We start from the raw sequence: 20,794 nt of genomic DNA on the forward strand, positions 1-20,794 counted from the left end.
TGGGATCTCCATCCTTGGAGGTTTCTTGAAAGTCTTTGGGGATTTCCAAGATTCAGCTAGACAAAGCCAAGGCTGATCTGATTTAGTTTTGACAATAGCCCCACTGTGATTAGGCTGTTGTGACTTACTTTATCTGAAGACTTTAATATCTGAATAGCTAATAAATGTAATATCTGGTTTAAGCATTTTTTTCAGAGACCCTGGAGCATGGAGTACATCCTTGGAATAAGTGACAACAAGGGCTTGATGAGGGCTGTTTTCTCTGCAAGTGAGTAGCAACAACAGTTTCCTAATATTCTTGGCTGTCCGTGGTAAAAGTGCTCAGCACACAGAGTACAGCCTGTAGAGGCTATCAAATTGAGTCTTGAAAAATAAAAAATATCTTGACTCCCTATCCGTGTTGTTTTGATTCTGTTAATAATCCTACCCTCTCTTTGACTGCTTTTTGTAGCTTCTCCATCTCAACTGATCTTTTGCATGCAGTACAGTATCATTTCCTCTTTGAATCCCTTGAGCAGCTCCACTTATCCTTTGACATCACATTCAAGCTGCTTGTACTTGCCCTTACCTACACTACACTATCCATACTGACCTCCTATTTCCTCCCTTTCTCTTAAACGCTCTTCACTATCCCAAAGGCATTTCTTTCTCTCCCTCCTGCTGCTCCTATCAGTTAAAAATAAGCAAGAATATTCATCATTTGTTTTATGCTTCTGCTTCCTTTCCCACTGTGTATTTATTTAATCCTTGCATTTTTTTCCTCTCTCTACATAGGTAAATTCTTCAGGGAAGGAATTACTTTGGAAAAAATGTTGGGTTTTTTTTCTATTTATGACTCAGGGTTAACACAGTAGAGCCTAAAAAGGCAGCAATAATCATTAGATTGCTCCTTCTTTGCTATTCTCACTGAAGCATATTCCATTGTCCACCAGTACCTAGAACTTTTCCCTACACCCATGTTCTAAATATCATCTCCCCTAAAATATTTTAATGTAAACCTAACCAGGACTTTTATGTTTGCCTTAACAACATTGTTTAGTCCACTATGTTTAGACCTGAATGTTATATTAAAAAAAAATAAAATCTGTACCATTTGGATATTTTACTTTAATCTAACATGTTGGATACGAATGTAACTATTTGTTTCAGATTTTAAGCATTTTGGCAAATACATTGTACTGCCACATCTTTTAGACAAACATGTCTCAAACGTGATACTCGATAAATTTTAAAAATTATTTCAGCTTTGTTTGCACGTCTCCTTCAGTCTCATCTATTCTTGGCTTTGGAGGGAAAGAAGCATACAGTACGCTTAGAGTGCTGGGGAACAATGCTTGAAAAATACAAGCCTTTAAGAACAAAATCCACCTCGGTTTAAGCAGCATTCCTAAACCTGCCAAGTGTATACTGATTGCTTGAATTACACCCAAATTGTTCAACCAGTCCTCTTTTAGCTAGAAGCTATTAGTTCTCTAAAGGCCACCGTCGCACTGAAAATAATAAACTCTCCGATCAGCTGTCAGCTGTCAGCCGTCAGCTTATTGCACGCTAGAAGATGACTAGAGACTCTACCTCTTGTTTTAGACAGTCTCCTGCCTCCAGAATGGTTTTCTTCCTCTAAACACAGCTCCTCTGGAGGAGGCATTTTTCTGGGACTTCCCAGGTATACAGTCAATATGTCTTGAACCCCAGAAAGGATTTCTTTTATATGTCCAATCAGTTTCATCTGGATAGAGTTTCTTCGCTGCTAGAATCAGCTATGTGTTGTAGATAATTTTCTGACTATTCGTTCAGTTTTCTTAATAGGGAGCCGTTTGAAGCTAGGCACATGCTTTAATGTTTCTTCGAGCAAAAGCTGATCTGAAGTCATGGTGCAATGTCAGAAGAACATAACCATCTTTTCCCATTTTCCTTTCACTATGCAAATCAAAGCACCCAAATCATTTCTGCATCTTTCCTAAACACTAAGTAGAAAAACGCATTCAGAGACAGATGGACTTCTCTATCCACATGGACTTTTTGTCTCATCTCAGCTGCAAGCTGTTCAAGCCACTTTCCAGTAAGACCATTAGACCTCTCAGCTGGCACTGCTTTCACTTATCTTCTATATCCTCTAGTCCTGTTCCAGTGTCTCTGGTCTATTATTTAATTTGGCAGACAAACACACTCAACTGGCCCAAATACATTTTCTGGCCTCTCAAGCTTTATTGGCTGCCAGAATGTGAGTATATCCCTCAGCAAAGGAAATAAGGAGGACTTGCTGTATTAATGTATCTCATTCATTAATCCGCTGAGGAAAGTTTTCTTGTTTCTTTCTTAAATAGTGAATTGTGACTCATTGACATGTTCTGTGTCCTAAAATAACACTCATTTCTTCTTTTAAAAAGCTGACCTAAGAGATTATGGCATACTGCTTTATAGCACCTTTAGGAAGTGGCAGCTCTCAGGAAAAAGGAGACACTTCTAGAATACAGAAGAAAGGACTTTATCAGCGACTCCCAGAATGGCATATTACAGTATTTTTGTCATCTTAGTTGTGGTAAGAGATTTGACTACATAGTATTTTGCAACCATACAATGGCCAAAATATTTCCTCCTGCGTTTCCTACCAGGCTTCCATGCAAAGTTGGTCAAATCTAACAATGCCTTAATAAAGGAAAGAATTGAGTTGAAAACATTTCACTGAAAAGCATCCTCAAACAATACCTTTTCAGTCAGCCCAAATGATGAGCAATACTAAACTTTGCATCAGACCTTCTTTTTGTTACAGGAATACAGGGAGGTGCATAATGTAAATACTAATTTTCTTCAGAAGATTTCAAGGATTGTAAATGCTATACTCACAACCTTTTTCTCACACCCTATAGAGCTACAGAATAACAACAGATATGCATGCATTAATTCATACATGACATTTTGCACTTGTGGAGATACTTCCTATGGAAATTTTTCACATATATATATTTTGGCTTGCATTTTTAACATTTGGAATTATTTAAAAAAATATCATTTGGGCAAAGTATTTCATCTACAGTGCTTCTGTTTACATACAGTTGACTCTTGTGTAAAACTAATGCATTAAAAACACGGCAGTTTAAAAATTGCAGACTGTTATTCAAGCAGAGCTAGAGGTCTCTATCAACTTTTATCAGTATGGTGCCTGAATATGGAAACATATATTTATGAGACAAATGTCTTTGGACTCTGAACTGTGGGTTACCACTATCCAGCATACTGCTTCATATATATTTTAATACCAGACAGGAGAAGAAAGTATTGTGACATCTGATAAAATCAAAATACTGATGAATCTCATTTAGGAAGAGAGGCTCAGTTCTTCTGTCAAGGCAAAATCAAAATCTGTTGCAACATTTATAAGGGTAGTAGTAAGAGGCACCCACATTGTGATAGAAAAGAGTGTCTCACATGGCTTTATGGAACAAAGAAATTCTAATCAATAAAGTAGCAAAAATACACTTTGATTTGCAAAAGGTGGCTAATGCTAACTTCTTAACTACCTACAGTCCTTGTTCCAAGCCATAATTAGAGAGTTTCGTCAGAAGCTCTGTAAATTAGCACTGAAACAATTTGGTCACATGGCCTGATAATGCCTGGAGATTGCCTTAGACCAGTAAGGTAGCCCGGCAGCCAGCAACCTGTCCTCACTATCCTGATCCATTGCAAGCTCCGTACGTCCCATTTTCACATATGAAGATGAAATCAGTTTTTGCTCGTTTAATTGCCATTTAATTGCAAAGATTTTCCCTACAAACTCGTTTGCCACTAGATGCCACTAAAGGTCAAACAGGCGGCACAGGAGGCTGAGAGCCACCCACAGGTAGTGTTGTACTACTAGTGGCTTTCCCTGATGTCCAGAAGATGCATGTCTCTGAAGCAGAGAGGAGGCAAGCAGAAGTCACGCTTCTGTTGTGCTTGGCTATGAAGAGGACGGAGCTGGCCATCATCAGACATAAGAAATGTCACAGTCTGGAGTTGTTTTAGTGAATTATCAAAGTCCTCTAAGCTATACAAAAATGAATTAAGGGAAACACATCAGGGAATTCCTGTGGGATCACAGCTTCTGAAGAATATCTTTCCACTGGGACGGAAGGAAGCACAAGAAAAGTGTAATTGAGACAGCAGCTAACTCCTTTGCAGCCTGTTTTAGGCCACAAAGGAATAAAAATGTATGTAAAAGACGGGTATGTAAAAATTCCCAGCATAATAAGGTCAAGGACAGTTATAAGGAGATGCTTTGAAGTCCTGATATGGCTCCCTAACTTTGCTGGGAAAAACTTCTGCTGGCTTTGAGGTGAGGGAGAGTTGACAGGAGGGAAGAATGGAGCTACTTTGTATGCTGGGTTTTCTTTGTCCCCCAGAGTTCCTGCTTCCTCACTCTTTATTTTAATGGGAACCATTTATACTGTCTTAAAATTGGATTGTACCTAGGACTCCTAACCCTCATGCAGAGGGTGATATCAAAATGCATTGTCCAAGGAGAGCTTAGAGGGCACTTATGTTTGGGAGGTACAATCCCATCAATGAAACTTCCTTTGATTAAGCTGTTACATTCTTCAGAAACACATGATTTGTTGTTTCTGGTATGTCTGATGCACCAAGAAGAGCTTTGGCTGGGTATAGGCATCTTGCTACTCCCCAGCAATGGTTAGAGCCACATTCAGTGAAAGGAATCTGTGGCCGGTGTTTTCTTCTGTGTGCCCAGGCCTCCAGTTTTCTTTGACCCATGCATGGGATACTCTTGTGAGAAATTGTTTTTTGCTGGAATTTGGGATTTAGGACATTGCTTTTGTAGTCTAATCTAACTCGAAGGCTATGACAATTAATGTTGATGTCATCAATAATCTTTCATATGCTCAAACTTGTAAATAATCCAGGGATATTTACATGCAAAAATGGTAGGCAGAGAACGGATGTCTGACAAATGTTTATCAAATGTTTGAGTATACCACCATTTTGAACAAACCTAAGAAATTCTGTGTCCCATGAATTCTTCTCAACTAAGCTGGTTTAAACAGAGCCAATCCTTTTTTAGGATATATTATTTATGAATATTTATGAATAAAGCTCCGTGTTTGCTAATGATTCTTTGTATGGACAGTGAAGCACTGCAAAGCAGTATTCAGTATGATTAGCTACTACTTTACTGATTGGCTTACATTTCAGTGGAAAAGACTTACTGTCATAAAAAATACTGTGGTTGGTATCAGTTGTCATGCCTTGTGGGTGTCGGCTTGGCAAATAATTTAAATATGGGGTAAATGAACAAATTCATTTTAGCAACATGGAAAAAGGGTTTCATAGGGTTATACTTTGTGTTATTTGTGTCAGAGACAAATATGCAGGTTATTTCCTCAATTTCCTTGGTAAACATGTAGTAGTTTTAGGACATGCTTGAATAAGCTCTCTGTGTAAGTCGAAGGAGCAACTGATCAAATATGAATGTGTCTGTAGTTCACAGTAGTGATGGTTAAGATTTTCTTTCATAGGCTAGTTTAGTCTCCAACGCTATGGCAATCCACTGCACTCGTAAACTTCCTGCCTGCAAGTTGATTCATGCAGATTGTTCTGCCTCCCTGCACTTTAGGTGATGAAATTTTGCCCTGGAATCGCTGGTCAGGCAGAGCCCAGAAAAACTTTGCCTTGTGGTCTGACAAGACCAGTGGTTGTGACTTAAAAGGGAGAGATGGGAATAAACTTCTCATGGAGGCACCCAAATCATCACTCACCCGACAGCACATGTAGAAAGAAGGAGAGGAAACAGGTGCCAAAGATACCTGAATAATGGTACTAATCACACAGACCAAAGAGGAGGAAGAAAGATTCAGCACATCCAGAATTGGTAAGTGAGCTGTGGCAGGGAACATCTGCAAGGAACAAACGTTTCAATGAGAAGCTGCCCTCCTTACTGATATATAAAGGTAAGAGACACTATTAATCCAGAAGTGAACTGTATGTGCTAAAAAATCATTTCGCCCAGCCATGTTGGCCAGTTGGGAACTGGGGAGGGAAATACCTTGGGAAAATAAAACTAAAAAGTAGGAAATAATCAAGATTTAGGTTCTTTGGTTAAGGATTATTTTTTATTTTGTGTTGTTTCCTTTCTTGTTTTTAAGGTTTTGTTTTTAAAGATAGGAAAGATTGAAAAATACACCAACTTCTCAAAAAACATTTTAGTTTGGGGAAAAATAAAGAAAGAAAAGGTCTTTTCCTTCTGTCTAAGTGGGACTAAAGATGCAAATTGTCTCCATGCACAGATCAGTCTTTTATTACAGTGCTTTGGCACAGGACATTAGAAGTAATAAGGATTATTTGGAGCTTTTATGGCATTTGACCTTGTTGCATGTAGCAGAGATATCAAGAATGCACCTGTTGTTTATGTCTGTTCAACTGATTACTTGGCTTTGGCAAAGAGAAGAGTAAACACAGCTAAACAAATTTCATATTCACCACCTAAAAGGTGTCTTTTTCATCCTTGTGGGGGAAAAAGGGTATATACTGCTGTTGCTTCTCATCATGGCTCTCCTGTTAGGAGACATCTGCATGGCAAACTACAGCTGAGTAAAGGCCCCTGGCATGGCTAACCAGTTTTACTAAACCGACCTGCAAAGCCTGTCACTGCGGACCCGTACACTATCTGTATCTGTGCCACTTCCAGCGCGTAGTGTGGTCACTATTAGGATTTCTTCTGCTGAGGGGCTTGTGGTGTTTTGTGCTTTTTCGACCACTGCTCCAACTGCTGACGTATGATGGAGCCATGTCAGGTAGGTGCTCTGTTCCTCTTTGTGTCTGCGTTATTGTTGCGGCAGGGTGCAGGCAGGGATTTGGGGCCGTGTTTCAAGCTTGCTCCCTTAAGTCAGAGTTGGGTACCAGGAATGAGAGTGTGTATGCTAGCCCTCTGAATAGCACAGTGGAAAAATCTCTTCCATGTTGCAGTCTCTGCAGATTCATGATAATTATCTCAATGTAATGGGCTGACATCACCGCTCAGTCAACTCAAAGTGGCTCAAAGAGTGTCGACTTAAGGAAGCATGAGACCTATAAGGAACTCCCCACAGCCCTCCAGCACCAGATCAGGCAAATAAGGGTTCTCAAACGACCTCTGAATTATACAGCTGTTTCTCACAGTGATCTTTTCAAACACAAAGAAATACATTTCCTCCATGAACAATAGTATCAATGAAATATCAATATCTATTACTAGATTAAGGGACCATGTGTGCTCTTTTCTTCCCAGTTTAATGAGGTCATACCTTCATTGCAGAGAGTTTGGCAGAAATCTATACAAGTGCATCTATGAGAATTACAAGAAAATAGAGCCTAAGGTGGTACTGCCTTCAAAGCACCTCAACAATTGTCTCAGGTTAGCAAAGGTAAAATATCTCATTGAAAAAATGAAAGAATAGACTATTTTACATCTCTGGAAAGAAATAACAATTCACCCTCACATTTTCCTTTTAGATTCTGTGATTATAGCAAAGTCATGAGTTGATATTGTTTAATGGTTGTTCTTCACTTTAACTCTCATAAAGAGTCCAGGGCTGTGCAATGAGAATGAACTGCAATCTAAAGAATAAGACCTATACAGAAAGACCAGAAGAATTATATTCATTTTGTCTATAAAAAAGATGACTGAGTTGTGAGAGGAAAGACGGGCTAACAGTCTTCACATATTTTAAAGGTAACTGCCAAAGAAGAAGAACATAAACTACGCTCCTGAGAACAGAACTAGAGGTAATAAGCATAAATTGTAGCAAGGAAGATTTATATTAGACATTATAGAAAAGCAATACCAACTGTCTGATGGTTATTTCACTAGAATAGTTTGCCCTGGGATTGTGCAATTACTATCACTGCTTGGTTTTAGGACCCAGTAAGATGGTCATCTTTCAGGAATGGTTCAGAAACAGCTGATCTTGTCTTTGGGTGGAGGGACAAACTATATGACTTGCAATGTCATGTCTAGCCTAATTTTCTATAACTTCCCAGCTGGCCTGGTCAGAAGCTGCAGAAGCTGGCGTAGCGTATGCTGTCAGAAGCTGGCACGGTATGCCTGCCAGCATAGAGTATCCGATGTAGGATAGCTGGCATATAATATATCTGGCAAGTACTGCTGGCTCAGTATATCTTTCAGCTCCCATATATACTATGGCAAGAATTTAATATTTAATTCATTTGCAAAAATGTTGCACAAGAGGCAGAGAGAGAGGAGAAATAAACTCTAAGAGGACAGGCAAAGGTCTTCATGAAAACGTGGGGTCCTCCTAACATTATTTCAGATTGGGAAAACTTTGATAGCGTTGATTCTCTGAAGTGTCCTGACAGGAGAAGGGATTAGGTTTTCCAGCTGAGGTTTTTCTTGTCTGTCTGGGAGCAGAGAAGTTTCAGCTGCTTGCTGGCTTGTCAGTAGATCCAGTAGTGGAAAGGGTTAATATGGGGCAGCTACTGGCAGTTTGTCCTGTCCAGCAGCCTCCTCAGTGACCATCTTCAGTATGAGAAACTCTCATACCTCACATGTCAGGAGCAGGGAGGAACTTCACTGAACTTTAGCTAGAGGAAGAATTAGGATGCAGGCGCTTGCTGTCAGCAGAACTGGTTCATCCCTCCACATCTTGCACAGCTGGGACAGACGGCAGTGACTGCAATATCCCAACAGACACATTTCTGCCATTTCAAAGCAGTTTTTTCTTTTAGTTCTGCTACTGGGGTGTGTAACCCAGGCTCAGTGGGCAATTGCCTTGATGACACTAACAGTATCACTCATATCTTGATACAGACAATACTGTAAACCAAGGTATGCACTCATGCATATTCAACTGATTGACTGTGTTTCTACTCATTTATCTATTTAGTTGTAAACAGCTAACACAAACACAATAAAAATGAAACATTAGTTTAATATTTAAATTTTTATCCCCACCTGATCACCATCTTGCATTGCTTGCCAACAAAGTGGAAACAGAAGTCTCTGTGTCAGCAAAAGCTGGAGGTGTAACAGCACCAGTGCTCCCCAGAGGAGAGAATATTCAGCCGCTGCTGCTAGAGACATTTGGGAAAGCATCTGACAGACGTCTCTCCTGGCTTCTCCCTTCTTTATCTTGTTATATAAAAGGCTCACCTGAGTCATAACCTTCAAATCAGAGTGCCCTTTAAATGCCACAAAAAACCATTACCAAGGCCACTCTAATGTATATACAATCACTCTGTACTGATTGTATGTACTTTCATGTGTATTCAGTGTGTTTGGTCAAAACTGGAAAATCCAGCTTTCTTATGCTATATATATTTTTATATATGTGTGCGTGTGTGCGTATTTATATATACACATATGTATACATAAAAACAGAAAGAGAGCATGCACGACATAAGGCAAAATATTCTAGTCATGATTAATATAAAACTGTACATATAACTACATATACAGTTTTGCTCACATAAACTATATATATATACACAAAAATGTAGTAAAATATGGAAGCGGACACCTAACTGAACACTATTTTTCTTCCAGATTAGTGTTACTTGCAAAAATTGTTCAACAGATCCAGCCTCAAAAAGAGCTTCACATAATTTCATGAGGCTTTTTGGACCGCTCACTGCAGTATGCTTCCTGGCTTTTCAAAACACTGACCTCTATACAAGGGTCTGTTCTGCTTTGCTGTCCACCCTGGGGTCTTCTCCAGGGCTACAAAAATCAGCTCTACCTTCAGTCTAAATATTGGATCATATTGCTCATTTGGCCATCATACTAGACAGTTAGAGGGACAGGGCAGCTGGATCATATTTTTTTCAAATACCTTTTCCATTGAAAAGCACATTTCTGGGACAACCAATAATCACTGTACATTTAGGTCGGTATCTTCTTATAATTTTAGCCAAAAGCAAAACTTACAAAATCCTTTTTGAATAGAGTTCATGCTGGGTTGAAAGAAACAGTTCAGAACTATTGAAACCAACTGGTCCTGCCATTTCCAGCATATTTCATTTCCAGCCACTTGTGATAAAATAGAAGATACAAAGCACAAACTTAATAAAGTATGGGCAGAAAGCAGGATTATAGCTTTTGAGCAATAGCTCGCTGCTTAGAATAGAGGTGGGGGGAGACAAGTATTCAATTCAATTTTTTCTTCAAATCCTACCTTTCAGTGCCTGATAAGACTACATCATGGGCTGTTCCAGAGGAAAGCGTTCTCCAGCTCTTCTGTTGATGCTATTCCAATGTGCATAAAAGTATTCATGGAGAAACATACTGGCACCTCTGAAAAGAGTCACTGTATAAGAAACAGGCATGATGTGTCTCGCTGGGTGACTGGCTATTTAAGCAGGACAGGAACAGGGGAAGGAGGAGAGCAAAAGGCAACACACGAGACACTAGACCCTGATGAAAAGGGTACCCATACAGACCTGCGGGACTGCCTCTCTCCTGCCATGTACATTGCAATGGCTCTTCATTAATGCTACCTGCAAGCGGAGCAGGGTGAGAGGCAATCCTGGTGATATTCCCAGAGCTGACCGGCAGCATTTTCTGTGTGCCCAGCACACATGCTCTGTGAATTGACACTACCATACTTTGTAGTCCCCAGCTGCCACACGTGCCCTTGCTACCAGTGGTTGCCTGCAAGGCTTCTGAAATCCTTCTAAGGCAGTTTCTGGCGTTGTCTTCTACAAAGGAGCATGTTATCTGCAGGCAAGCTGAGCTCAGAGTGAATGCTGACTGCTTGCAAGGTCAGTGTAAGCAGCCAAGTTGATTTTGTCTGCCCAAATGTAGACATCTGTCATGTAAATGTACACATCTGAGTTGTTCATTCCAGGTTTCCATAATAACCAAAGGAGATAAATAGGTATATCCAGAGCACAGTTCACCTTATTTATCTCATGCTTGAGTACACGTCTAAAATAATCAGATTAATTCAGCCTATCTAATGTCATTTCTCCCTGTTGACCATAAAGGCAATCTAGGTGACTAGTACAATACACAAACCTTTTTTGTTAAAAGCTTGAGATATGACTCATATCTAACTCCAAATCTGGACTGGTCTGTGGGGTGCTAGCAGCCCTGTTAATAATCTGACCAAGTACCATTTAGATATCCACTTAAGACTCACTCTCTCCTAACCACCAGGCTCTGAACACTGGACACAGAAAGGAAAAATCTCAAATTTTCAAGTTAGTATGGTTACTTTTTGCACTGTGATTCAAACTCTGGAGGGCTTGTTTGCATCTGCTGCACTTGGCCAACCACATGGTCCCAAATACTATTAGTTTAATTGAGATAGATCGGGGAAGATGGTGGATGATTCTTCTAACTTAATTCTGTCCTGGCACTGGGGTTAACACAAATCCTGATATGAATTGCTTACAGAGCACTACTTTGGGATGTGATATCATGTTCGAGCACTCATCCTCTGCTGTGGACCTAATATTGTAAAATGGAGCCATAAATGTAGCGTAGGTTAAATCCCAGACAGGAATGAGCAAACAGAGGGAATGTTTACTGGTCAACATCCTTGACCAGCCTGAGCTCTACTACTTGCTCTGTAGCTATACATACACTGCAAAATGGATGGGGCACACTTCAGGGGGAAACCTACATTTTAACTATTTATCTGAGGAAACAAGTGAGTATGGGTTGTGAGAGGCTAATTCAGAGGGCTTGATCCAGCAGATGGGACTGGGAAAGGGACTACTTTGAAACTGGGTTTGGAACAGCAAGTTGGTAATGAGTTGGTAAGACTGGTAAAGCTGTCAGCCTTAAAAGAAAAAAAACCTCAGACATGTACCAAAGTCATGTACGAAAAAATGTATAAACTATCATAATATTTTGTATTTAAATGATCTTGTTGCAGAATCTCAGTGAATTCTATTTTAACTACAGACAATCTGGCTTTTCTTCTTTTTTTCCCAAATTGATTCTTTATAGGATTTTTTTTTTCTTGTTTCCATGGTATTTATTATCCAGCCATTTGCTTTCTATTCTGGGTTGAGCACAGAATGAAAAGCTTGAGTGCTGGGGCTAGATTACTACTTGCTGTAAATCAGGACAGTAGTATCCACTTCAGTGAAGTCACTGTTTATTTATATCATCTGACCTTTGAAATTTTATGATGTAGAACGTTATGAAGAAACCTTGGGAAGGAAGTCCATTGGTTTGCTAGGCATCTTTGTGTTTATTTGTATTGACTTTAAAAATAAATGGATAGTATAGGGCAAAAAACGTACTACCAGAATTCAGTCACTTAATGCATTACAAAGAAGGGAAAATAAGGACGGGCTGGACAGCTCCAGGCTCACTGAACAAATGGTAAATTCAAGAATACCATAATGGTTTCGTTTTCACAGAATTTACAGATCTTTTCAACATTTTTATCCCTTTTCATTGGAAGGCGTAGGTCCTACAGGTTAGGTACTACAGCACTCAGCATAGGCAATGTGTGTCTTGCATCTGCACAGATGCACACACCTGTGAAAACCTACATTCAGTGATTTGCTCTATTGCAGACTACATCAATGGTTCTTTTTTTTTTTTTTTAACGTCCCCCCCTCAAAAAATATAGTCTGAGAGATTTCTTCTTTCAGACATGCTCAAATGGACAACTTGCCCACCAGTGTGCTTATTTACCACTATGTGAACTGCTTCCCGTTTGTGATGTTATAACATCCCTATGGCAACTGCAGCACTTGCTTACATGGGAAAGTCATTTTAGGAAAGTATTGAATTTATTTTTAGCTTCTTTTACTGAAATCTAGCAGCTGGAAATGAAGTGAGCCAGCACCATGTTACTAGCCAGGGCTTTGTAGAAGAAAGAACTACTGGTTTCAATCATACTATTTTCACTATTACTTAATTATTTCTTTATTGTGCAGAATGCTCGAGTCCTCTCTCTGTCCTTCTTCAGCCATTAAAATCAATGTAGATTTTATCAAAGAGCCGATTGAAATTGAATTTGGAATTTAAGATGTCATGACACCACCATCATAATTATTCTTATTCTGATGTTTATTATTGACCTTGATTCCAAGATGCTTGACCATAACAAAAATTGAAAATCATAATTGAAATTGTGATAAAAATGTTTAACTGTGAAAAAGATATAAGAATAAGGAAAATTCCTTGTCTCATGAAAATGATTATAAATTTCTTCAGCTTGGGTCTGTCTCACAGGTTTGTATCTTTAGGATCAGCAATAATGAAGACACAAAATCAGTTCAGAGGTCACTTTTCCTCTCCTGCTTGCAGGACAAAAAAAATTGAAGCTGTATTCTCTCTTCAGTGCGTATTGTGATAAAGGGAAAAGTAATGAAGTTAACCATGAACTTCACACCCCATCAAAAGCAGAAGGCATTAAAGTTCATGCTTTATTAATGGCAGAAGAGGAATTCCCATTTAGTCTTGCTGTAATCTGAAGGAGTACCATTACTAAAATGACCAGCTTGCAAATCACAATTTCTAGTTATTTCTCTCTCGTGCCACCTGTATTAAGCCACTTATCATACATGTATGTGATTTAACTCTCTTCCCCAAGTGTTGTGAGCATATTTGCTGCATCCTATTTCACAGGGAAGCTTGGAATGCTACGTAAACCAAACTGCTTTCTTGGGAAAGACATTAATGTGCCTGCTTGTGTATCTTCGTAGGCAAAAAGGCACACACTGAACAAAAACTGTCAGACGCTGCGGCAGGTAGTGCTATAATGCTTCAAAGTTGAGAGCACACTCCTGGTGGCTGAATTCGTAGTGTCGAGGTGAGAGCCGAAGATGCCGCGCAGCGGTCAGAGGAAGGCTAGGCTCCTGCACCGGCTCTCACAAGTGGTCTGAGCACTGAGACGCTTTAGCCAGCCCACAAGAAGGAATAAGGAGGAGGACGTGTCTGAAATCCTTTTTCATAGATGAACATAAAAAACCTCCTGTGGCAGCCAGTTCCGAAAGTTCGATACCTGCTGTGTGAAGAAGTACTTTCTTCTAGCTATTTTAAGCTTACCTCCTACTAGTGTCATTGAGTGCCCTCTGGTTCCAGTACTGTGGGATTTGGTAAACAACAGTTCTGCATTCACCTTGCCCTCTGCCTTCATGAATTTTAGACCTCAGTCTGTTGTCCCTCAGCCTTCTCTGCTCTGACGCAGAGCCCCAGCCCTTTAGTCTCTTCTCAGAAGATGGCACCTCCATCTCCCAATCATCATGCCTTGTCACCGGCCTTCGGTTTCCAGTTCCCCTTCTGGACCCCCGAGTCTGGATTTTTTTGACCCCATCTGGAATCACCTTCATCAGGAGCTGACTGAGTTGGCTCGGCAATGACAGGAGTGTTATTAAGGCATGTCCGTCAACACATGGAAGATTTTCTGTCATTTTGGATGTTTAGCTTGTCTCAAACACTCAAGTTAAATAGGGCTTTTTTGAGCCTTTCTCCTGAATTTAAGGACCAGCATGCTTCTTAAGCAACATGAATGCTTTGTTGAATGCTTGCCAGCATGCTCAGAGCCTTGCAAATTGTGCATAAAATAACCATAATGATTTGATATACTTGAATCCTAAGAATAAATACACTTTTTTCTTCTTCTTTAAGCCCCCACTATGTATAGATTTAGTGTGTTTCATAATGCTCTCAGCTTTTTTTTGGCAGCTGTGCTCCAGAACATTTTTGGCATGAACATTTACTTCTTGGCAGTAATACAAACTTTTATTAGACTATATATATTATTTCTTTTCAATTGTTCTGGTTTACTACATAAATGTGTGTGTCCCTCCCAGTTGTCTTTTAGTGGATTGTAGTCAAAATGCTTAACTTCTTGCATTAACAGACATTAACAGGAATTTCCAGGCATATGCTTTTCTTGCATTCAGAGATCTACACATTTATCTACTCCAAATGCTTTTGCTCATAAAGTGTAAGACAACCCTGAGAACAGTCATTTCTTCCTCAACTAAATTAGCCCAATATACTTTCTCTCTCTGCTTTTGCCAACATACTTGATCCTTTTCTGGGAGTATATATTATTGGGGAAAAAAAAAAGGTCTCATAGCTTCTCGTCTATTGATGGGCAATTTATTTAGATAATCAGAAAAATGCTCTATAGTGTCAGTTCTGCTGATAGTATTGGGAAGTAGATCAGTAAATATTAGGAAATGAACAAAACCATTCATTCACATACATAAGTACATTGTCACTTTTAATGGGTTTCATGTTAATACACCATATTGTGCAATGGCAGATGTAGTTGTCTTTCTGGACACTATATATTATATCTATGCAGTAACAGATTGCAGAAATTCAAAACTAGTTGTGCTTCCGATTAAAACAGTGAGAGTAAGATTTCTTGACAAATGCATATTGGGAGTTACTCATCTTCCTGTTAAAATCTATCTGCTTGTACATTCTATTAGTTTATATATAATTTGCTTAATTATTTGCTGCAGTATTTTCCATGAATTACAGTTTAGCTGACTGTATCATTTTCCCAGCTCTTCCTTAAAAAAAAAAAGGTGGATCTGTTTGCCATTTCCCTGTCTTCTGGACCCTCAGTCATGCTCCACAAGATCTAAAAAATACACATCTCCAATACTGGGACTGCTCAGCCCAGTTCCTAAAATATATCTGGGAATTGTACTTAATATTATTGCCTTAAGAAACTATCAACTCTCCTTTACTTGTTTTTGCCTTGGACTTTCTCTGAGGGGGATATTAGTTTCCAGTTCCCCAGGGTTTATTGAAATCTGTCTTCTTAAGTCTTCTGGGTTTATTACATTTTTTCTTATTTTTCTTCCTACCTCAGTGATTCGGGATCACCATCACCCAAGTTGCATTCAGCCTTTGTCAGTTAGTCTGTAGTGAGGAGGAGAAAACACTCTTCTGTATCCTTTACTTTCTCTGTCAAATCCTCAGCTCATTCCATGAATCTACTGAATAGTTTCAAAATTTCTCTCCCAACATATGCCCATTTAATGTTCCTGTAAAACCACTCAGTCCCCTGAATCAGAGAATTTTGTTCCTTCTTTACAAAAAGTTATATCCACCTCAGCTCGCTTGGCTCAATCAATCACCATAATCCTTAGTATTATATACTTTTTGTCTTTTGCTGTTAGGCAATGTTCTGGACTTCAGAGCAGATATGTGTCTTTGAGGTAGATGGCAACACTTCTTCCCTTTTCAGTTTCTGACCTTTTATATTAATATAAATATTGATTGTATTGGTTTAAAATTTTGTGCAGTTTAATATTTTGTATTAATATTCATAAATATTGAATATCAATTAATACATATTTTCTATTTATTATTGTATTTTATTAGATTTGTCACCATTAATATCATATGAATTGTGTATTATGAACTAAGTATGTGTATTGTATCATGAACTGTGTATTATGCCAAATAAGTCATACAGTTGATTAAATAATAAGGCTTCCAGATCTAATTATTTATACCTCATATTTCTTGTCTGTAGACATCTAATATGATCAGCAAACTGAGTTTTCTGTTGTTTGGGAAGGGGATGTCATGTCTAGAACAGCTAGGTTACCTTAATTTTTTTTTTTCTCAAGTCTGAACCACTGTAAATTTATACCACTAGTCTTATTTATCCATCCTCTTCTCTAATAGTGGACATTTTTCATCCCTGGTTAGCAACTGTATATTCAAAGCTGAATTAAAACCTTCCTCACTATGGGACAAATATACTTTTCAACTATCCTGATCATCAGCCTGATAACAACAGTGAGAAGCCAAAGTTAATACAACAAAAAGGTGTTTTCAATAATGGTAAAATAAAAAACCAGAATCAATAATATTATCAGAAACAGAATTTTACTCTTGAGGAACTAGTCATTAATTTCTTTAAAATTCTTAATTTAGAAATTGAAAATTTTTTTTATACAGAAATCAGTGGAATAAGTGTGGGAGATCATAAGGGGAAAAGTCAGGGCATGAAATTACAATGGAATATATATTAGGAGGATTAATTTTAACCATTTAAAAGTAATTGTGTAATCTAATCTAGCTGTGTATACTCCTCTGATAATTAATATAGAAAAGTAATCACCTCTACAGATGATGTCCTCCCATCCTGAGATACGTAAGCATTGTGAATCAGTCTCTGAAACTGCCTATCTTACTTTCTCAACTTCAGAATTAAAAAAGTAGGATGAGCAGCTCAGGCTGCATGCTGGCTTTTAGACAGCTAAAATTAGGTGGGATTAGTCTGGCCTAGTTATCAGCATCTCTGAGCAAAGGAAAAGAGAAGAGAAGATTCAGGTGTTCTGCAATAGGAGAAATGATAAGTAGGGAAAGATATTGGGGGCTATACAAGAAAGTGTGATAAACAAGACAGTATGATAAAAATACTGCTTTCCATAAAGGAAAACAAGTGTGGATTCAGTGCCAGATGAGGAAATTCAAATGGAAACTCAAGAGCCAGGATGTGGAGAGACCAAGACAGTTTGTACATGCTTGAAACGAAGTAAGGACATAGCAAGAAAAGTTGAGTCATCAACATGGGTTGAAGCATGACAGTGGGAGGTTGGAGGCAATAATGGTTTTCTGTGCAAAAGTAGGAAGCAGGGACAGAAGTCTGTGTGGATGGGGACAGGACTCCGTCTATGAGGGGACCAGGATTTGGTTTTGTTTTAGAGAAGGGATAGAAAAGATGGGAGAAGTAGGGAGGAGTGATAGGAAAACAGTAGTGAGGAACTACAGATGGAATAATTTTAAAAGCTTGAAAAAATGAAACCCAAAGGAGGACTGAGGACCGAAAAGATCAAGTTGAAAGAGCGAAGGTGGCAAGAAGTAGTTAGAGGATTTGGACAGATGGACAATGCCATGTGCATACAAAAGGACTGAAAAATACTGTGAGAACAGTCTGTGGCTTAGAAAGGAGCCATTTTGACCTCGGGCAACTGAGGAACGTTGTCTTAGGGAAGAAAAGGTGTCCAGGTTTCAGTATCAAGAGGAGATTTGTCGTTGAAGCCATCGGATAAGAACTGCCTCCCTTTTCAGAAAATACAATTGCATATTTTTCAGCTGAAAACCAAACTATTTTAGCAAAGATATTTTGTTGTTAAACACTTTCTCAGTTCTCACAAAATGACTACAAATTGTATTATATTTTTATTACAAAATGCAATTCATAGTGATTTACTATTGGAAAACAATAACAAACACATTGACTTCTTGTGTACTCCCATAATTTTACTTTTTATTTTTAGAGTACAATATTAATTAACATAATACTAATTCCCTTCCCCTCCTCTCCTTTTCAAAAAAATGCTAAGAGAACCATGACATAACAGTCATGTTATTGCCCTGATTTCTCTTGTATTAAATGTTTTAAGATGTGCTACTGCAATTAGGACAAAATTACGGGAAGCTAAAAGACATGAACATCACTGATAAAGATATTATATTTAGACATAGAAAAGAGAAAATACAGCAAATGGAACACAATTTGTTTCATTTTTCTTTTCCAATAAGGTGTAGGAGTTTTGCAGCATAAGTACTGAAGCAGAATCTAAGACCTTTTTCTTTCTGTCAACGATGTTACAGGATTATTCTGTTGAATATTAACTCTGAAGATGATCTTTATAGAGAAGATTTTTCAAAGGTACAAATTGGATTTCAGATGCCCAGGTTCTATTGATCTTTAGTAGAAACTGTGTAGAAAATCAGTCCCTTTACTTTTAAAAATCTTCCCAGTTTCTGCATCTGTGTGTGTATGTGTGTATATACAAATACATAGATATATACCTGTGTATATGTCTGTGTGTGTATACATATATATATATAAACGTGCTACCTTCAAAAAGCTATGGGAAAATCAATCTCTCAGTCAATCAGGAAAATTATTGTTATAACTGAATCGGAATAGAAGAATCACATTTTCCTTTTGACCTTTAGTTGATGTAGTATGGATCTAAAAGCAAGAACAAGGACATTTGGGCCATAAACTTCAAAAGATTTAATTAACAATAATAATAATAAAAGTAACAGGTAAATGACTGCCATATATTATGAGCAGAATATCTAGTTTGCTCCCCGGATCATATCCATTTGGAAAGCAACTTGAGACAGATCAGTTTAGGCTATGAGAAATTTAGCCAGACAACTACTTGCATAACTTATTTGGCATGCATTGTTTTTGTAATTTTGTATATATTGAGATTGGATTTTCAGTACTTCTAGGCAATATGCCATTTAATTCTCTATGTAATAACCCTTAATACCTGGAAAGGAAATGGTGAGAGATCTTAAAATTTTTCTAGCTAGTACAATGCTGTTTCTGGGTAAAGTTTTCAAAAATCTGTCAGGGCAATTGCTTCTGTTCAGGGGGATAGGGCATGAGGATATTTCCTCTCAACTTCAACATGTAAGAGTTCTTAATTAACATTTCTGTCTTGTCTAAAACAATGTATCTTTTTCTGCCTAGCTTGTGGCTTCTATTTTAGCTATTTGGAAGTGGAGTGATGTGATTTCACAATTAGTGCACTTTAAGAAGCAATCCATTTAAATAACATTTTACATGAACACATGACAGTCAGTCTTATTCTAAGTATTAAATAAAGAGCAAATAAAAACCACTGGATGCTGGAACCGGGAAGCAGAGGTGCAGACTGTGTAACATAAGTAACTTTAGGTCCCTCGGCCACTGATCTCTTCAAAATGTACCGAGAGCTCATTCCTGAAAAGAAAAAATGTTTCTATTGTCTGGTGTCCTACTTTTTACGCAGCCTAATTGAACAAAATAGTCTAAAATGGAACCCAACTATTCCTAGAGAGCACAGGGGAAGCATACTAGATTGCCATCAGGAGATGATTTTAATGACTTTAAAAGAACTTTTAATGTCACGAGTAGTGGTATGGTTGCAATCAAATGTTCCACACCCAACCTCCCCTCCCATGAACTGTCAGATTTACAGATGAGTGATGACTTCAAGTTCCTGAAAAACTAGCTATTTCCTAGCTTTTATTGCTATGACTTACATAAGAAAGAACAGATTCAAACTGGGTGAACTCAGTGAGTTATTTACACTAAAAGGATGATATGCTTATGGCATTTATATGTGTTTTGACTGACAGATTTTTGTGCTGCTCTCTTTGGACTCTGTTACACATTGTATTCCAGAGAACCTTGAGAAATTTGTTTCCATTATAGGCCAGAGAGATTAATCTAGACTGCTTGTGTTGTGTTAAATAAACCTTTGATGAAATTACTCAGACATTAATAAATTGTCCTTCAAGTGATCTTCTGTGGTGGTATCAGAGCAAAAATTACTGAGGTAATGAAAATGTACTTTTCACAAGAATGCCAAAAGGTAACACTGACTGAATTATTTTAGTTGTTTGGAATATTCCTGTCCAAATGGCATGAACAATTTTGGGTAAAGACACCTAAATATGGGGGCTTTCTGCTGATGGAGACTGCCAATACTTTTGTTCAGAAAAACAGAAGCTTGTTATGATCAAGGTGGCATTGTGTAATCCCTGCTTTAAAAATAATCTCTTAGCATTGACAGATTTGTGAACTAACAAGTAATATCAAGGTTTCTGTTCTTAAGAGAGCAATTTGGACATTTGAGGATCTAAAGGCCATGAATTTGCTTCATCCTTATCAATCCCATTTCAACCAATTACATGAACAAAGAGTTAGAGAAGGCAAAACAGGGACTGTTAGGACTGGAAATTCTTCTGACTTTGGAGGGCTCAGATCCCAGGCGCAGTCATGAGATTTTTTTTGTTTGTTCACAAAAGGGTAGCGACATATAAATGCCTGACACCCATCTTTACAAGGCATTT

This window comes from Harpia harpyja, chromosome 23, assembly GCF_026419915.1.
Source record: "Harpia harpyja isolate bHarHar1 chromosome 23, bHarHar1 primary haplotype, whole genome shotgun sequence".
In the NCBI taxonomy this organism is placed as follows: domain Eukaryota; kingdom Metazoa; phylum Chordata; class Aves; order Accipitriformes; family Accipitridae; genus Harpia; species Harpia harpyja.